Below are 18704 nucleotides of genomic sequence, written 5' to 3' on the forward strand. Positions count from 1 at the left end.
TTCTAGGTCAAATGAAAAGAATAATACCCCAAGCAATTAAAAAGAGAGCTCAAGTACCAAAGAGACAGAGTAAAAATAATACAAGACTTGATATCTGCTACTATAGAGAAAAGATTCTGGAATATAATATTCAAAAAGCAAAAGAGAAAGGCTCGTAACCAGTAATATCTTATTCAACAAAACTGAATATATTCTTACAGGGGAAAATTTTCCTTTAGTGAAGGAGAGGATCTTGACTTTCATTTTAAAGGTATTTTTGATTACTATTAATAATAATAATAGCCTACACATATAGTGCCTACTATGTGCTAGTCACGTGACCAGATCAATCTTGGGAGATAGATGCCCAGTTTTCTCCATTCCTCCATTTTATAGATTCAATTCAATTCAATTTAATTCAGCTAACACTTAACTATGCACTAGGCACTTGTGCTAAGTGCTGGGGATACAAAAGAGGCCACAATCTCTGTCCTCAAGGATCTTACAAGGCAAAAGAGGTTGAGTGACTTGCCAAGGGGTCACACAGGTAGTAAGTGTCTGAGGTCAGATTTGAAGTTAGGTCTCCCTGACTCTGGGCAGCTAGGTGACACAACGGCTAGAGCACTGGGCCTGGAATCTGGAAGACATCTTCCTGAGTTCAAATCTTGTCTCAGACACTTACTAGCTGTGTGACCTTGGGCAGCTTGATGGCACAATGGATAGAGAGCTGGGTCCGGGGTCAGGAAGAACTGAGTACAAATACAACCTCAGACACTCACTAGCTGTGTGACCCTGAGCAGGTCACTTAACCCTGTTTGCTTTTCCTTATCTATAAAATGAACTGGAGAAGGAAATAGCTAACCAGTTCAGTATTTCTGTCAAGAAAACCCCCAAAGGGGTCACAAAGAGTAGGACATGACTAAAAAAATGACAACAACAATACCAGTGACTAGCCCTACTACTATTTTTTTTTTGCCATTAATGTATACTTCTAAGCAGCTGCAATTTTCTTAAGAGAGAGAGAGAAGATGGCAGAGTAGAAACAGGACCTCCACCCAGCTCCAGCTTCCACCTTCCTCAATTCATGTAAAAGGGGTCTCTGAACAAATTTTGGAACTACAGAACCCCCAAAATGACACAGAGAAGCTAACCTCCTGCTGAGGACAGCCCAGCAAGCCAGCAGGAATCGGCCAGTGCAGTGTTCTGGGAGCCGAGCCAGGCCCCTGTGAGCCAGAGGTTTTAGCCCCATTGTGGGCCTGACCAGCCAGCCAGAGGGACTCCAGATCACCAGCAGCTGTGGCCATTTCCAGAATTATCAACACATAGATGCAAAAGGACAAAGTGAGAGGTCAGTGCAGTGTGGGCTTTGGGACCAGTAGTAGGGAGAGCGTAGGCTTTTGCCCCCAGGGCAAGAAGCCGCTGAGTCACCTCTGCTCAGCCAGCACCACGTCACAGCTTCAGCTCCTGGCCTGCAGTCTGTAAGGGGACCAAGTGACCAGTCTGAGGTGTAATCACTCTTGCTTTAACCTGCTTGGATCTGGATTGCAGTCTAGGGTGGAGGTCCTGGGGTGAGCAACCAGCTTGCCAGAGTGTGTGGAGACCTCAGAGAGGGCACCCAACTAATACCTCCGGCAGCTGAGAAAACCCCAGTGTTTGGGACGGAAGCTCCCCTGTCTGGTGGCAAAGTTCTACTGTCACAAAAAGCCCAAAAATCAAGTAATTGAGTGGCAACATGACCAGGCAAAGGAAGCAAAGCAAACAAAGCAAACAGAAGAATCCAACATTATACTCCTATTTTGGGGACAAAAAGGATCAAAGCATGGAACAGGAGGAAGACAGTGAAGTCAGAACTCCTGCACCAAAAGCTTCAAAGGAAAATACCAGCTGGTTACAGGCCATAGAGGACCTTAAGAAGCAGATAAGAGAAGTGGAGGAAAAATTGGGAAGAGAAATGAGAACGATGCAAAAAAATTATGAAATGAAAGTCAACAGCCTGACTGAGGAAAATAACACCTTAAAAAACAGACTAACTCAAATGTCAAAAGAGGCTCCAAAAAGCAATGAGCTGAAGAATGCCTTAAAAAGCCAAATTTGCCAGATGGAAAAAGAATCTTAAAAGCTCACTGAGGAGAATCATTCCCTCAGATTTAGAATGGAGCAAAGGGTGACTTGATGAGAAATTGAGATGCTGTTAAACAGATCCAAACAAATGAAAGAATAGAAGGTGGTGTGAAATATCTCATGGGAAAAACCACTGACCTGGAAAATAGATCCAGGAGAGATCATTTAAAAATTATTGGACTACCTGAAATCCATGATCAAAATAAGAACCTAGAAATCATCCTCCAAGGAATTCTCAAGGAAAACTGCTCTGATGTTTTAGAAACAGAGGGCAAAAGAGAGGTTGAAAGAATCCACCGATCACCTCCTGAAAAAGATACCCAAAAGAAAACTCCTATGAATATCCAGGTTCCAGAATTCCCAGATTAAGGAGAGAATATTACAAGCAGCCAGGAAGAAAATTTGAATATTGTGGAAACACAATCAGGATAACTCAGGATCTGGCAGCTTCTACACTGAGGGATTGAAGGGCTTGGAATATGATATTCCGGGGGTCAAAGGAGCTGGGATTAAAACCAAGAATCACCTACCCAGCAAAACTGAGTATCATGTTCCAGGGGAAAATTTGGTCATTCAGTGGAATAGAGGACTTTCAAGTATTCTTGAAGAAAAAAACATAGCTGAATAGAAAGTTTGACATTCAGATACAAGAAGCAAGAGAAGCATGAGAAGGTAAACAGGGAAAAGAAGTCATAAGAAACTTACTAAAGTTGAACTATTTACATTCCTACATGGAAAAATGATAATTGTAACTGATGAAACTTTCCTCAGTATGAAAAGTTTTTTAAGTTAAAAACCAAAGAGATGTTAGTGAACTGTTTTCAGGGAGCAGGGAAGGAGATAAAGGAAAAGTCGTTATCTTTTGCAGGCAAAACTGAGTGATATGAGTTCAAGGGAAGCAGCATCATTGAGAAATTAGTTAAAGATGCTATCTACCACATCCAGAGGCTTATTGACAGAAGAAAAGTGGAGCTATAAAGTACAGAAATGTACAGTTACCCAGATTATTTCATCTATGTGTTATGGTTGTTCAGTCATTTTCAGTTGTGTCCAACTCTTTGTGACCACATTTGGGACTTTCTTGCAAAGACACTGGAGTGGTTTGCTATTTCCTTTTCCAGCTCATTTTACAGATGAGGAAACTGAAGTAAACAGAGTTAAGTGACTTGCTCAGGGTCACACAGCTATTAAATGTCTAAGGCCATATTTAAACTCAGGAAGAGGTCTTTATGACTTCTGATTTGGCACTCTATGAGACACCCAGCTGCACCTTCATCTATATACATTTCTCTATTTTGATAACTCTTCTCCTTTATGGAAAAGAAAAAGGGTATGGCTAACTTAAAGAGCATTGTTAAGAGTGTTTCTGGCCCTGAGCTACCCCTCAGTTGGGCCTACAGGGAAGAAGTGAGCATGACTATACCAGGCTCTTCCTCTAATAGTGATTGGGTCTGAGGAGGAACTTACCAGATGGAAGAGAGGGCCACAGGGGCAGGAGCATCTCTAGGAAGAGAAGACCACTGAGGCAGAGGTGGAAAGATCTGGAGAATGAGGAACTGAGACAGGGAGAAAAAAAGTCACCCCAAAAATCAATTTTATACATATATACAAAAGGTGTACCCTTCTCTATCCTGAACCTAGCCATACAGTTTGGATTGAGTTCAGTCCTAAAGAGTCTGGCCTCAGGCATGAGTCTGTTTGCTTTTGATCACATTTATTGGCTCCTCCAGGAGAGGTCTTCAGTGGAGTGCCTCAAGAATCTGTTCTTGGTGTTGCTGTTGAGTCATTCAATTATATCTGACTCTTCATGACCCTATACATGGTTTTCTTGGCAAAGACGATACTGGAGTAGTTTGTCATTTCCTTCTCCATTGGATTAATACAAACAGATGTTAAGTGACTTGCCCGAGATCACGCAGGTAGTGAGTGTCTGAGGTCTCAGGTATTCCTGACCCCAGGTCCGCCACCCTATCCACTGAGCGATTTAGCTGCCTCTGTTCTTAGTACTGTACTGTCTAATATTTTTATCAATGTCTTATATAAAGGTTCCTTGCTTATCCAATTGGCAGATGGCACCAAGCTAGGGGGGATGATAGAATCAGCATCTCCAAAGATCTGGACACATTATAACATTGGGGCAAATCTACAAAATGAAACCTAGTAGGAATAATTGCAAAGTCTTATACTTGGGTTCAAAAACAAATGACAACAAATACAAGATTGGTAAGGTGTGGCTGGACAATAGCTTGTCTGAAAAATATCTAGGAATTTTAATGGACTATAAGCTCCATTTAGGTCAGTCATTACAACCCATCAATCACCCAGAAAGCTAGTCCAATTTTAGGTTGCATTGAGATGCAGCCTAATTGTTGACTACTTGAGTCAGACTATGTCTTAAGGACTGTGTTCAGTTCTGGGCACAAAATTTTAGGAAGGACAGTGCCCATAAACTGCAGTGTCCAGAGTTGGGTAACAAAGACAATGAAGGTCCTCAAGTCTACGGCACATGTTTTGTTGTTGTACAGTTATTTCAGTCATGTCCAACTCTTTGTGACCCCATTTTGGGGTTTTCTTGGCAAAAGATACTGGAGTGATTTGCCATTTCCTTCTCCAGGTCATTTTACAGATGAGGAAACTGAGGCAAACAGGGTTAAGCGACTTGCCCAGTGTCACCCAGCTAGTAAGTGTCTGAGACCAAATTTGAACTCAGGTCTTCCTGACTCTAGGCTTGTCCACTGTGCCACATAGCTGCCCTTCATGGCATATGAGGATGCATTAAAGTGCAGCAAATGGTCTGGACCCAATATTTATCTCAAGTGATGCCCTGAAATGTAGGTTGTTCTCTGGAATGACTCTTCTAAACTACTATTTGCACAGGCAGGATATGAGGGTGGCTATGATGCCTCCCCTCAGGGTTCTAAGGGTAGCCTTGAATAGATGGTAAGTTGTTTTCTATTTATGCTTCCTGAGACAGAAGTGATAGACTCAAAACTAAGAATTAGACATACATATGTAAAATTTGTATCTATCTATTGTAAAAAATCTTTTTTGCTTGATTATACAGGTTTTTTTATTTTGCTTTGTTTTCCTAGTTGGGGGAGATGAGAAAGAGAAAATAAATGCTTATTGATTTAAAAAAATCATTTAACTTATTCTATTGATAAAAGTCAAATTCTGTATGCCATATATTGTGCTCAAGGACTGTACAAAACCAGTTGTTGAATATCTAGGTTCCTAGTAATCCCATTATATATTTCCTGAAGGGTTTCCAGTATTTTTCAAGTAGGCAGCCATCTAACACGGACTGCTGATCTATCTTCACTATTAAATCAGTGCACCCTTTACACCTATACTGGACAGGCTAACTATCGGGAATGACTAAATAGGAAAATGACAAATATTGGATGGGTTGTGGAAAAACAAGTAATGCATTGTAAAAACAACTAATACATTGTAGAGGAGCTGTGAATTGATTGAACCATTTTGGCAATTTGGAATGATGATAGGAAAGTTAATAAACTGTACATGTACCCTTTGATCCAACTGTGCAAATACTAGGCAGATAGATAGATAGATAGATAAATAAATAGATAGATAGAACAGTTATCAGGTGCTTATTATGTGTCAGGCACTGTACTACTGTGAAGACAAATACCAACAAAAATTAAGATAGTCCTTACCTTCAAGAGGTTTACAATCTAATGAGGGAAGACAGCTCAGACAGCTCATAAAAGGGAGCTGAAAAGTTGAGGTGAGGGACAGGTCCTGGTGCAGCGGCAAGACAGAAAAGTCCTGAGAGTCAGAAGCTGGGGAAGAAGTGAGCATGACTATCCCAGGCTCTTCCTCTAATAGTGATTGGGTCTGAGGAGGAACTTACCAGATGGAAGAGAGGGCCACAGGGGCAGGAGCATCTCTAGGAAGAGAAGACCACTGAGGCAGAGGTGGAAAGATCTGGAGAATGAGGAACTGAGACAGGGAGAAAAAAAAGTCACCCCAAAAATCAATTTTATACATATATACAAAAGATATACATTTTTGTACATATACATATATATACAAAAAAACTTTTTAAAAGCAGCTCTTTTTGTAGAAGCCCAAAACTGAAAATTAAAGAGGAGTCTTTCTATTAGGTAATCACCAAACAAATTGTGGTCTATGGATGTAATGCGATATTATTGTGCCATAGGAAATGATGAAATGGATAGTTTCTGAGGAAACTGGAAAGACTTCCAGGAACTGATGCAGAAGGAAGTGAGCAGAACTAGAACAATTTATATTATAGACAAGAGCAAATTTACACTTTAGAGCTCTGATTAAGACAGTGATAAACCATGAGTGCAGAGGATGAATCATTCTACCCACCTCCTTGCAGAGAGGTGACAAACCTAGAATCTAGAATGAGATATGCATATTTGGGCTTGGCCAACATAGGGATTTGCTTTGCTAGGCTACATATCTATGTTGTGAGAGTTTTGTTTTTTGTTTTATTATTTGGGGGTGGAAGGAAAGTAGGAGAGACAATAAATACTTGTAAAAAATAAAGAAATTAATGATTTTTTAAAAAAAGGTATGAAATCTAGAGTATTTTGTTAGTTACTTTAAATAGCATGGGATGATTGACCCATTTGACATTCAAATTTACAGAAAGAACAGGGGATATTTATTTATTTATTTATTGCTTTTTGGAGGGCAATTGGGGTTAAGTGACTTGCCCAAGGTCACACAGCTAGTTTTCGTGTTAAGTGTCTGAGGCCGGATTTGAACTCAGGTCCTCCTGACTCCAGGGTCAGTGGTCTTTTCACTGCACCACCTAGCCACCCCAGAACAGGGGATATTTAGCTGGAGGACTTTGGCTGATGGAGAGGGAACATGCTAGTTGTCTTTACATATTTGAAGAACTCTCTCCTGGATGAGATATTAGGTTTGTTTGGCACAATACCAGAGGACAGAACTATAGACAATGAGTAGAAGTTGCAAAGAAGAAATTTTAGGCTTCGTGTGAAGAAAAATTTCTTAACATTTAGAACCAGGGTGGTAACTAGAGTCAGTTTGGACTAGGTTTTGAGAGCAGATTGTTAAATTTTCAGTGTGAGAATTTACATCTCAGAAATTGGCAAACACTAAAAATCAAGGTTTGACTTGTTTTGTTGATTTTCTAGACTTAAGAAAATGATAGACATTATGTTAATAATGCAGATTAAACTTAAAAGTGTGTCTAGTGTATTTGGTGGGGGGTGGGAGTGGAGAAAGGGAAAAAAGAGATGGTTGGTAAACATTTACCAGCACACTGCTGCCTAGAACTGGAATGAGTTGGAATGAGTTGCCTCAGGAAGTAAGGGGTTCCACCTCACTAGGGACTTTCAAGAAAGGGTCCCTTCAGGGGAGGCTAGGTGGAAAAAGCACCAGCCCCTGGAGTCAGGAGGACCCGAGTTCAGTTCCGGCCTAACACCCACACAAAAAAAACTAGCCATGTAGTCTTGGGCAAGTTAACCCCAACTGCCCTCCAAAAAGCTTAAAAAAAAAAAAAAAGGGTCCCTTCGTTGTTGATTATACTGTAGGGGGAGTTCTTGCTCAGGTATGAGTTGGATTGTCTGCCCTTTGAGGTCCCTTCCAACTTGGAGATTCTGTGTCTCTATGCCCATTAAAAAGATTAAAAAGGGACATAATGGATGAATGGATAGAAGGTGGGAGACATGGACAGCAAAACCCTCATTAGAATCACAGGAAGGACAACTTGAACAATCATTCATTGTTTAAGGAGGTGATCAAACTTGCTGAATTGAACAAGGGGTTACGTGGATTCTCAGGAAGGATGTTTAAGTTCTTAAAAAAATGACTCTTACAAAATGGTGACCAGCCTTCATCTTATGAGAGACATAAAAAAAATCAATATTTGAGGTGTCTTCTTTTCCTATTTTGAAAGGTACCAGAAGGAGAAAAATATTTTTTGGCTCTAGGAAGTTCTCTTCAGTGTTTTGCCCCCTTCTTTTGCCTTCTGCTATTATACCACAGGACAGAATCTCTCCAAGATCTATGTTCCTACCAGCAGAAAAGGAGCAAACTCTGAAATTGTGCCACGTCTTGGAAAAGAATACTTCCTTTCTCCCCTTAACAAAGGGGCACAGATTGCTTGACCTTAAAGGAATGCTGATGGGTAAAGGAATCAGGAAAATCTCTTCACTTTGGATTCATTACCCATTCTGGAAAGCAACATGGACTTATATTTGAAAAGTGATGAAAATGCCCCTTCTCTTTTGCTTCTCTAGACATACCACTGCTAGGCATCTACCTCAAGGAGGTCAAAGATCCCATATACACCAAAATATTTGTAGCTGCATTTTTTTGTGTTAGCAAAGAACCAGAAGCAAAGTAGGTGTCCTCCGATTAGGGAATGGCTAAAAATGTGGTACATGAATGCCATAGAATATTACTGCACAGTAAAAATCAGTGATTTTGAAGAATTCAGAAAAGCATAGGAAAGTTTATGTGGAATGATACAGAATGAAATAGGGAAAATTATATGTGCCATGATTTCACCAATGTAACTAGAAAGAACAAAGAATCAAAATTGAATGTTGTGTAGTTTTAATGACCAAGAAGCTTGGCCCTGAAAAAGAATGGAGAAACTTCCCCTTTCTCCCTTTGTTGCAGGGGTAGAGGACTATGCATATGGGATTGTATAAATTTTCAGCCTCAATTTACATTTTTGCTTTTGGTTTGGTGGTTTTATTTTTTTTTTGGTTGAATGTCTTTTTTCTCTATTTTAAACAATTTTTTTTTAACAAAAAAAGAAATGTTGCTCTGGAATAGAAATAGGAAACAAAGGATGAAGAGCAAGAGATGGGGGAAGAATCTATTAAATAATGAAAGTGATTTTAAAACACCTTTTTTAATTATTGTTTTTTTTTTTTTTAAAGATTCACTGCAGTTGGCTCAGGTCTCTGGCAATCATAAGCAACATAATAATAATCGCAATAATAATAATATCTGACAGTAAGAGTGAAAGCTGCCTAAATATGACCTGGCAGGTCAGTGAAAGCATCTACCAGCATAAATCTATCTGGGAGCAGGGTAAAGCTAGGCCTTCAGGCTAGGTACCACTCTGTTAATAGCGAGGAGTGTAAGATGTGAATGGGCTTGTTACCTGCTATGTTGATGCTATGAAATTTTTTTTTGTCTAGAATTGCTATTAGGAATGCAGCACCAGGGACCACAAGAAGCCAGAAACACTGTTCATCAAGGCCAAAGAGAAGTTGACATGTAACCCCTGGTCAGCTACACATAGAAGTGACTGCTTGGGAACTTCCAGCTGTGGTAAAAAGCCCTAGGGCAAACCCAGGAGAAAGTATGTAACAATGAGCTCAAAGGAATTCAGAAGTGAGGCCAGGTCTATGGCTGTCCATGTATTTCTGCAGTGGTTTATAGATTACAGCCAGGACCCTGTGCCAGGTGTCGCACCCAACAGAACCGAGCATCAAGACCTTTATACCTGCTTCCATCCATGATGCCACCCCCACCAAAATCAGCCTCACAAATATGACCTGGGTAATGAATTTCCTGCCTCAGAGATCCACTCATTCAGGGCGAGCTGCTGTCATGAGTGAAAGAGGACAGAGGCCCAATGTCAATGGGCCTCCTGCCACAGCAGCAATTAGCCCACATTCCCTGCCTGCAAAGTTTGTAGTCCCTTCACTGAGTACACCCAGCTATGAGTTGTGCGGATCAAATGAGATAATAACATGTAAAGTGTTTTGCAAACCTTAAAGTGCTATATTAACTTTTATTATTTACACACATCCCCCAGTCAGCCCACTACCCTATTGGTGCCACCGACTACTGGCCTGAACTGTGTACCCAGGCACAGCTCCAGTAGCAGTAAAATTCCAAAAGTCACATGCCTAGTGGCTGAGGAAAACGGTGGTGAAGAGAAAGAAACAAAAAGAAATAGTTAAGGTCTTAGTCCTCACCCAGTCCTGTGTTCAAATGCATCACTTACCTGTTGATTACAGATGGTGCTGTGCCATTATTTAGGTGAGATTAACCAATAATCAGTCAGCAAACATTGATTTAGCCCATACATTGTACCAAGTACCTTTTAGTTTCCCAAAAGAAAAAAAGTAAGATAGTTTTTGTCCTTAAGGAATTTATATTCTATTCTTAGTAGAAGGAGATATGACAACTTCACAGTTAATTAAATACAGGAGATTATATATGTACATATATATACTTATGTATAATTATATAGATTTTATATGTAATATACACATAAACACATGCATACATATATAACATTACAGTAGACATACACATAAACACAAAGTAGGGAGCCACTGAATATTTATTGACTAAGTGGCACATACACATATGTAAACATGTACACATAGATTATCTACACATGGATGTTATATACTTGTACATAGGTTTATACATATCTATATGCCTATAGATATATACCTATATATGTATAACTATACACACACATATATACACACATATACATGTCTATACATGGGATTGGAATTGTGATTTCATCGATGTAGGGAGCTCCTGGTGAGACAATTCCTCTATTAATGCAGATGAGCACCTTTTCTGAACCTTATGTTCTTAGATAGTTGCCTGTATTTTGTCAAAGATTAGATTAAAGACATGTCTTCCTGACTCTGGGGCCAGCTCTCTATCTACTCTGCCATGCTGTCTTCTCACAGGACACACACACACACACACACACACACACACACACACACACACACACTCAAACACCAGCATGGTGGGCCAGGGCCATTAACAACTGGGGAAATGTTGTATGAAGAGGTACTTGATCAGAGTCTCCAGAAGTGGAAGGGAAGATCAAGTGCATTCCAGGCATGGGACACAGCCTGTGCTAAGGCATGGAGGCTAGAGATAAAATTTTGTACATGAGGAACAGCAAGTAGGAGGAAAAGGTGCATGATGGGCAGTGGAACCATGGAATTATAGATTTTTTTTAATTTAAATGCTTTATTAACTGCTGATTGACATTATTCGTTTCTGCCAGATTTTGAGTTACAAATTTTCTCCCCGTTTTCCCCCCACCCATCCCCCCAAAACAGCAGTCCCACAGGATATCCCCACCTCCAATCTGCTCTCTCCCATATTTTCTCCCATACACGTTTCAACTTTTCCAATGGATCTCTATGCCTCAGTGCCTGTATATCTTTTTTCTTAATTACATGTAAGATGGTATTAATAATATTATATATATATACACTCACATATATATATTTGAATATTTGATTTAAACTTTCAATTCCAGATTAATTCCCTTCCCCCCCCCCTGCTACCCACCCCCACTAGGGGGACAAGCAGTTCAGTATAGGTTGTACATGTGTGGCTAATGCAAAACAATAACATAGTAGATGTACTGTAAAAGACTGACTATATTTCCCTCCCTCCTATCCCACCTCACACTTGTTCTATTCTCTACTTTGATCCTGTCCCTTTTCAAAAGTGGGTGCTTCCAACTTCCCTCCCCCCCAGCCTGCCCTCCCTTCCATCATCCCCCTTCACATTCCCTTCCCCCCCTATCCTCCTGGAGGGTGAAATCCCCTATTTAGTGTGTATTTCCCTCCCTTCTCAAGCCAAATTCAATAGGAATAAGGTTGACCTATTCCCTTTTGCCTTCCTATTCTTCCCCTCCATTGTAACCATTTTCCCTTGCCTCTTCTGTATGAGATAGTTTGCCCCACTCTGTCTCTCCCCATCTCCTCTCATTATATTCCTCTCACCTCTTAATTTCACCTTTTAAGTATCATCCCTTCCTGTTAAATTGGTCCCGTGCCCTCTATCTATGTATACCTGTAAACGTATATACACACATTCACATACGTATTCATATGCCCGAATACCCTCATATAAAGACATATATATATATATATTTCTAATCCCTTCAACTACTGAGAAAAGTTTCATAGGTTACAATTATTGTTTTTCCATGTAGGAATGTTAATAGTTCAACTTTGGCCAGGTGGCTCAGCGAGCAAGAGCACCGGCTCCAGTGCCGAGACGACCCGGATCAAATCCAGGCCCAGACACCCAGCACCATACCCAGAAACAACAACCGGCCATGCAACCCTGAACAAGCCACTCAACCCCGATTGCTTAAAAAAAAAAAATAGTTCAACTTTGATAAGTTCCTTATGATTTCTTTTCCCTGTTTACCTTTTCATGCTACTCTTGCTTCTTGTATCTGAATGTCAAATTTTCTATTCAACTCTGGTTTTTTCAGCAAGAATGCTTGAAAGTCCTGTATTCCACTGAATGACCATATTTTCCCCTGAAACATGATACTCAGTTTTGCTGGGTAGGTGACTCTTGGTTTTAATCCCAGCTCCCTTGACCTCCGGAATATCACATTCCAGGCCCTTCGACCCCTCAGTGTAGAAGCTGCCAGATCCTGGGTTATCCTGATTGTGTTTCCACAATATTCAAATTGTTTCTTTCTGGCTGCTTGTAATATTCTCTCCTTAATCTGGGAATTCTGGAACCTGGCTATAATATTCCTAGGAGTTTTCTTTTTGGGATCTTTTTCAGGAGGTGATCGGTGGATTCTTTCAACCTCTATTTTGCCCTCTGGTTCTAAAACATCAGGGCAGTTTTCTTTGAGAACTTCCTGGAGGATGCTTTCCAGGCTCTTACTTTGGTCATGGCTCTCAGGCAGTCCAATAATTTTTAAATTATCTCTCCTGGATCTATTTTCCAGGTCAGTGGTTTTTCCCATGAGATATTTCACATTGCCTTCTATTCTTTCATTTGTTTGGATCTGTTTAACAGCATCTTGATTTCTCATAAAGTCATTAGCTTCCATTTGCTCCAATCTAATTCTGAAGCAATGATTCTCCTCAGTGAGCTTTTGAGATTCTTTTTCCATCTGGCAAATTCGACTTTTTAAGGCATTCTTCTCCTCATTGCCTTTCTGAGCCTCCTATGCCATTTGAGTCAGTCTGTTTTTTAAGGTATTATTTTCTTCAGTCAGGCTGTTGACTCTCATTTCATAATTTTCTTGCATTGTTCTCATTTCTCTTCCCAATTTTTCCTCCACTTCTCTTATCTGCTTCTTAAGGTCCTCTATGGCCTGTAACCAGCTTGTATTTTCCTTTGAAGCTTTTGGTACAGGAGTTCTGACTTCACTGTTTTCCTCCTGTTCCATGCCTTGCTCCTTCTTATCCCCAAAATAGGAGTGTAATGTTGGAATCTTCTGTCTGCTTTTTTCCTTTGCCTGCTCATTTTGCCACTCAATGATTTGACTTTTGGGCTTTTTGCCACAGTAGGACTCTGTCACCAGACAGGGGAGTTTTCGTCCCAAACACTGGGGTTTTCTCAGCTGCCGGAGGTATTAGATGGATGCCCTCTCTGAGGTCTCCACACTCTCTGGCAAGCCGTACACACACCCCAGGACCTCCACCCTAGACTGCAATCCAGATCCAAGCAGGTTAAAGCAAGAGCGATTACCCCTCAGACTGGTGCTTGGTTTCTCGCTCTGGGGGTAAAAGCCACGCACTCCCACTTCCTGGGTCCCAAAGTCCAGACTGCACTGGCCTCTCACCTTGTCCTTCGCATCTATGTATTGATAAATCTGGAAACGGCCACAGCTGCTGCTGATCTGGAGTCCCTCTGGCTGGTGGCTGGTCAGGCCCGCCCTGGGGCTAAAGCCTCGGCGTGGGGCTGGGCTTGGATCCCAGAGCGCTGTGCTGGCCGATTCCTGCCGGCCTGTCGGGCTGTCCTCAGCGAGAGGTTAGCTTCTCTGTGTCATTTTGTGGGTTCTGCAGCTCCAAAGTTTGTTTAGAGTCCCCTTTTTACATGGATTGGGGAGGGTGGAAGCCGGAGCCGCGGGAAGGTCGTGCTTCTACTCCCCATGGGATTATAGATTTAAAGATGGAAGGAACCTTAAAGGCTATGCAGTCCAACCCCCTCATTTTATAGATGAGGGAACTGAGGCCCAGAGAGGTTGAGACTTGTCTGAGTTCAGGAAACTATTAGGTGGCAGAACCAGAATTTGAACCTAGAACCTGTGGCTTAAAATCAAGTATACTTTGCACATTGGAGGCAGCTAGATGGTACAGTGAATATAGTATTGAATTTGGAGTCAAGAAGACCTGAGTTTGAATCCTGCCTCAAATACTACTAGTGGTGTGGCAATTGGTAAGTCTCTTAACCTCTGTCTGCCTCAGTTTCCTTATCTGTAAAATTCGGATAATAATAGCACCTACTTTACAGGGTTGTTGTGAGAATCAAATGAGATAACCTATGTAAAGTGCTTTGTATGCACTATATAAATGTTTATAATTATTATTAATTATTTTTATGTACTACATGTAATTAGCTGGAAAGAAAGTGTGTAGTCAGGACCCTAGCTTTGTCTTATTTTGTTGTGCTTTCTAAAGAGATTGGCATCACTGTGAAGGCCTGGGGTTAAATTAGATATTGGAAACATAAAGAAACTATGGGGAAAATCTACTCCTATGAGAAAGAATGCCATCTGTAGACAGGAAAACAGAAAGTACCTGATTAATTTGTAATACTTGTTCTTCGAACTGTGCTTTCATCTCCTACCTTTGTCCTTCTCTCCATCAGCATTGTACTAGGCCACATTCATCTTTCAAATCTGTACCACCTCCAATTTATTCCTAACCCAGTTGTAAGATTATAAATTGACAAATCATATTATACTTGGGTGTTGGAAAGGGGAGAACATGGCTATGAGACCTGTTTGCACGTCCATGGTCCAATATCCCCTTGTTTATATAAGTAATAATTTTTAAAATGCCTCAACTAAGCCAAGAAAATGCAGAACATTAAATTAATTTTTTAAACAATTTGCAGGAGCCAGACTGTGAAGACATGCTAAATGAAGGAGGGGAGGGGGGAGAAGGGGAAGTATTGTATTTTCTCTTAAAGGCAGAGAAAACGACCAAAACTTCTTGAGCAAAAGGGTGATGTGATCATATTTGGATCATATCAGTTTGGCAGCTATATGAAGGATGGATTGGAGTGGGAGAAAGACTAGATTCAAGGAGACCAATTAGAAAGAGACTCTCTATCAACAGTCCAGACAAAAGTAGATGGGGGCCTGGAATAAGGTAGTAGTAGTGTGAGTAGAAAGGGGATAGATATGAGAAATGTTGAGGAAGTTGAAATTATAATTTTTAATAATCGATTGGAAGTTTAATGAGCATGAAGAGTTTAAGGATGACTCCTAGGTTATTATTCTGAGTAACTAGAAGAATGAAAGGCAAGCTCAAAAGAGGGGCAAATTTGGGGGGAAAGTTGACTTCTGTTCAGGACTTATTGGGCTTGAGATGCCCATGGTACATGCAAGTGGAAATATCCACCAGGTAGGTGCTCAGGAGAGGGATGAAGGCTGGATATGTAAATTTGGGAGTTTTATACAAAGAGCTGATGGGAGTTGAAATGTACATGTATGTGAGTGAAAGAGAGAGAGAGGATGATGATGATGATGAAGAAGAAGAAGAAGAAGAACCTTTAAAGAAGATCAAGTATTTGTCTGATGATAAGAAGAAAACCACAAAAGAGCAGAATCAAGAAAATCTGGGCAAGACAGAGTTTCTAGGAAGAGAGTGGTCAATAGCGTCAAAAGCTACAGAAAAGTAAATAACAATGAGGAATGAGAAAAGGCCATTGCATTTAGCAAAAATCACTCATTGGTGACCTTAAAGAGAGCAATTCTTGCTGGATGATAGTGATGGAAGACAAATTGTAAGGGAGTGAAAAATGAATGGGAGTTGGGAAGGTGGAAGCCTGTCCTGAAACTCTTGTTATCTTTAGGGATTGGCAGAGTGGACCCAGTTGCAGTCTTGGCCCAGCTCTTAGATCCTACTTTCTATCCCTAAAATGATGTAAAGTAACATTTACCCATGGTTACCAGACTAGATGGATGACAAATGTTCATGCCCACTCATACACACATAGGAATATACACATGTTTTAGTCAACACTTCTTTCAACCTGAGGTTGAGGCCAGAGGAAAATCAGTCAAAACTAGAGCAAACCTGTCCTATCATGTCTTGAAGTTTTTGTCCCCTCCATCTTTTGGGTTGTACTTGTGACACCAAGTTTTTCCCCAAATGAAGAAAGTCTCCTATCCCTAGCCCTGTAGAGCAAAGGCAACAAACACCTTATGCAAGCCTGGGCTATAGCACTCCCAAGTGCAGTCCAGCAAAGAACAGATGTCTTTTTAAAGAAATTATTATTTATTTATTTTTAATTTTTATTTTTTTTGCATTTCGAGTTCCAAATTCTCTCTCTCCCTCCAGTTCTTCCTCCACCCATTAAGAAGGCTAGCAATATGATATTGATTATACATGTGAAATCATGCTAAACTTGTTTTCCTATTAGCCATGTGTAGCAGCAAGCACCCCAGCATCCCCAGGGTGGCTGCCAACACAGGTTCTTAGATCTGCTTTTCTAAAGGAAAGCAATTCAAAATGGGTTAACAAGCTCACTTTACTCAATCAAACATATATCGTTTACCTAGTTCAGGGGGGAAAGGGTCAGTACCCTGAACTTCAGAGTATACAGACGGAAGTTACAAGACAGAGAAACAGATCAAGCAGACAGGCTTCCAAACTGTCCAGCCATTACATCCATGCCAAATCACAGTTACCAGAGAAGGAAGCATCAACATCTGGGTTTTCAAAGCCATGGGGCTCTCAACAGCTTCCCAGAGTCTCATCTGGTCAAATCACACAACACTTCTCAAAGTGAGTCCCAAAGCAAAGCCTCCCATCAGGGCTTACATAGCCTTCTCCTGGCTCAGAGAATGTAACAACCCTCTTGACCCATTGCCCAATCACAAAGCACCAAGGTGTGGGCATTCCTGAAAACCAAGCCTCCTGCCACAGGCTCCATGTGACCACATTCAGCCTATTAGGGGGCAGAGTATATTTTCAAATCAAGGACGGTTCTCAGAGTCTCGTGAGCCTATCAAAGGTCCTAGGGGCAGGGAAGATCTTTAAATTTGCATTTCTATTACACCATGTCACAAAAAAAGTAGCAAAATAAAAAGTGAAAAAACTATGCTTCAGTTTGCACTCACAATTCATCAGTTCTCTTTCTGGAGGTGGATAGCATTTTTCATCATGGGTCCTTTGTAATTGTCTTGGATCATAGTATTGATCAGAGTAGCTAAGTCTTTCACAGCTGATAATCATTATAGTATCACTATTACTGTATGCAATATTCTCCTGGTTTTGCTCACTTCACTTTGTATCATTTTATATGAGACTTTCCAGGTTTTTCTGAAACCATTTCCCTCATCAATTGTTGTTGTTGTTGTTGTTGTTAATTTATTTATTTTTAGTTTTCAACATTCACTTCCATAAGTTTTAAATTTTTCTCTCCCTAAGACAGCATGAAATCTGATATAGGCTCCACATATACATTCCTATTAAACATATTTTCACATTAGTCATGTTGTATAGAAGAATGGGAGTAACCATGAGAAAGAAAAACATAAAACAAAACAAAAAAAAAGAAAATAGACTCCTTGGATCTGCATTCAGATTCCATATTTCTTTCTCTGAATATGAATGGCATTTTCCATCATGAGTCTTTTGGAATTGTTTTAGCTCTTAGCATTCCTCAGCAAGAAGATCTAAGTCTATGTAGTGCCAAAGCAATATTCACAGCAACAATGGTGACTATTGTCAGCATAGTTCTGAATTGCAAAATATAACAGACTCTCCATGTATAAGGCAGAAGAAAAACATTTATTCAGACACCAGAAACTGAATCCCCAAACTGGAAAGTCAAATACCAACAGGAGAAAACCGAATCCATCATAGCAACAAAGAAGTTAATATACCATAACACAGCAGGGAGCCACACCATCCTTTAGCCTTTCCACAAATAAACACTCACAAGCCTAGCTGTCTCCTTGCCTGCATCCTCTTTTTCCACTGTTCTAACTGCTCTGAATCTCAGCTTCCTCTGGGCTTTGCTCCACCTGTTCAGCAAGCTCCTTCCATCACAGGTTCCATGTGATTACGTTTTGCCTGTTAAGGGGCAGGGAAGACCTTCAAATTCCCTTAAGCCTGCCCTAAGGGGCAGGGGAGATCTTCAAATTGCCATTACAATCCATCAAAGTCAGTCATCACATACTGCGGCTGTTACTGTGTACAATGTTCTCCTGGTTCTGCTCACTTCTCTCAGCATCAGTTCATATAAGTCTTTCCAGGTTTTTCTGAAGTCAGCCTGCTCATCATTCCTTATAGCACAATAGTGTTCCATCAAAATAATATACCACAACTTGTTCAGTCACTCCCCAACTGATAGGCATCCCTTCAATTTCCAATTCTTTGCCACCACAGAAAGAACTTCTGTAAACATTTTTGTACAAATAAGTCCTTTTTTCCTTTTCTTTGATCTCTTTGGGATGAGGGCATGCACAGTTTTCTAACTCTTTGGACAGAGTTTCAAATTAACATTACATTTTCAAATTACATCAATATGCAGCCCCCAGGGATTCTTATGTATGGATTAGTGGCCCCCTTTTCTATTTTAGCTTGACACCACTGCCATAGAGGATAACTTATTTAGTTTGAGTAATT

The 18704-nt window shown here is 40.5% G+C and overlaps 1 long non-coding RNA gene across 2 annotated transcripts in view; it reads right to left on the reverse strand.

Annotated features, from left to right (window-relative positions):
* Window positions 1-18704, reverse strand: part of LOC138157009 (uncharacterized) — a 130064-nt gene that overhangs the window by 28907 nt on the left and 82453 nt on the right. For both annotated transcript variants that reach the window (XR_011167267.1, XR_011167266.1), the window contains 2 exons: window positions 5978-6066; window positions 3568-3656 (listed from right to left, as the gene is read on the reverse strand). This is a non-coding gene — a long non-coding RNA (uncharacterized lncRNA). The remainder of the gene's footprint in view (window positions 1-3567; window positions 3657-5977; window positions 6067-18704) is intronic.

This window comes from Petaurus breviceps, unplaced genomic scaffold (genome assembly GCF_028583685.1).
Source record: "Petaurus breviceps papuanus isolate PSGF00001 unplaced genomic scaffold, PetGlider_PUasm1.0 166, whole genome shotgun sequence".
NCBI lineage: Eukaryota > Metazoa > Chordata > Mammalia > Diprotodontia > Petauridae > Petaurus > Petaurus breviceps.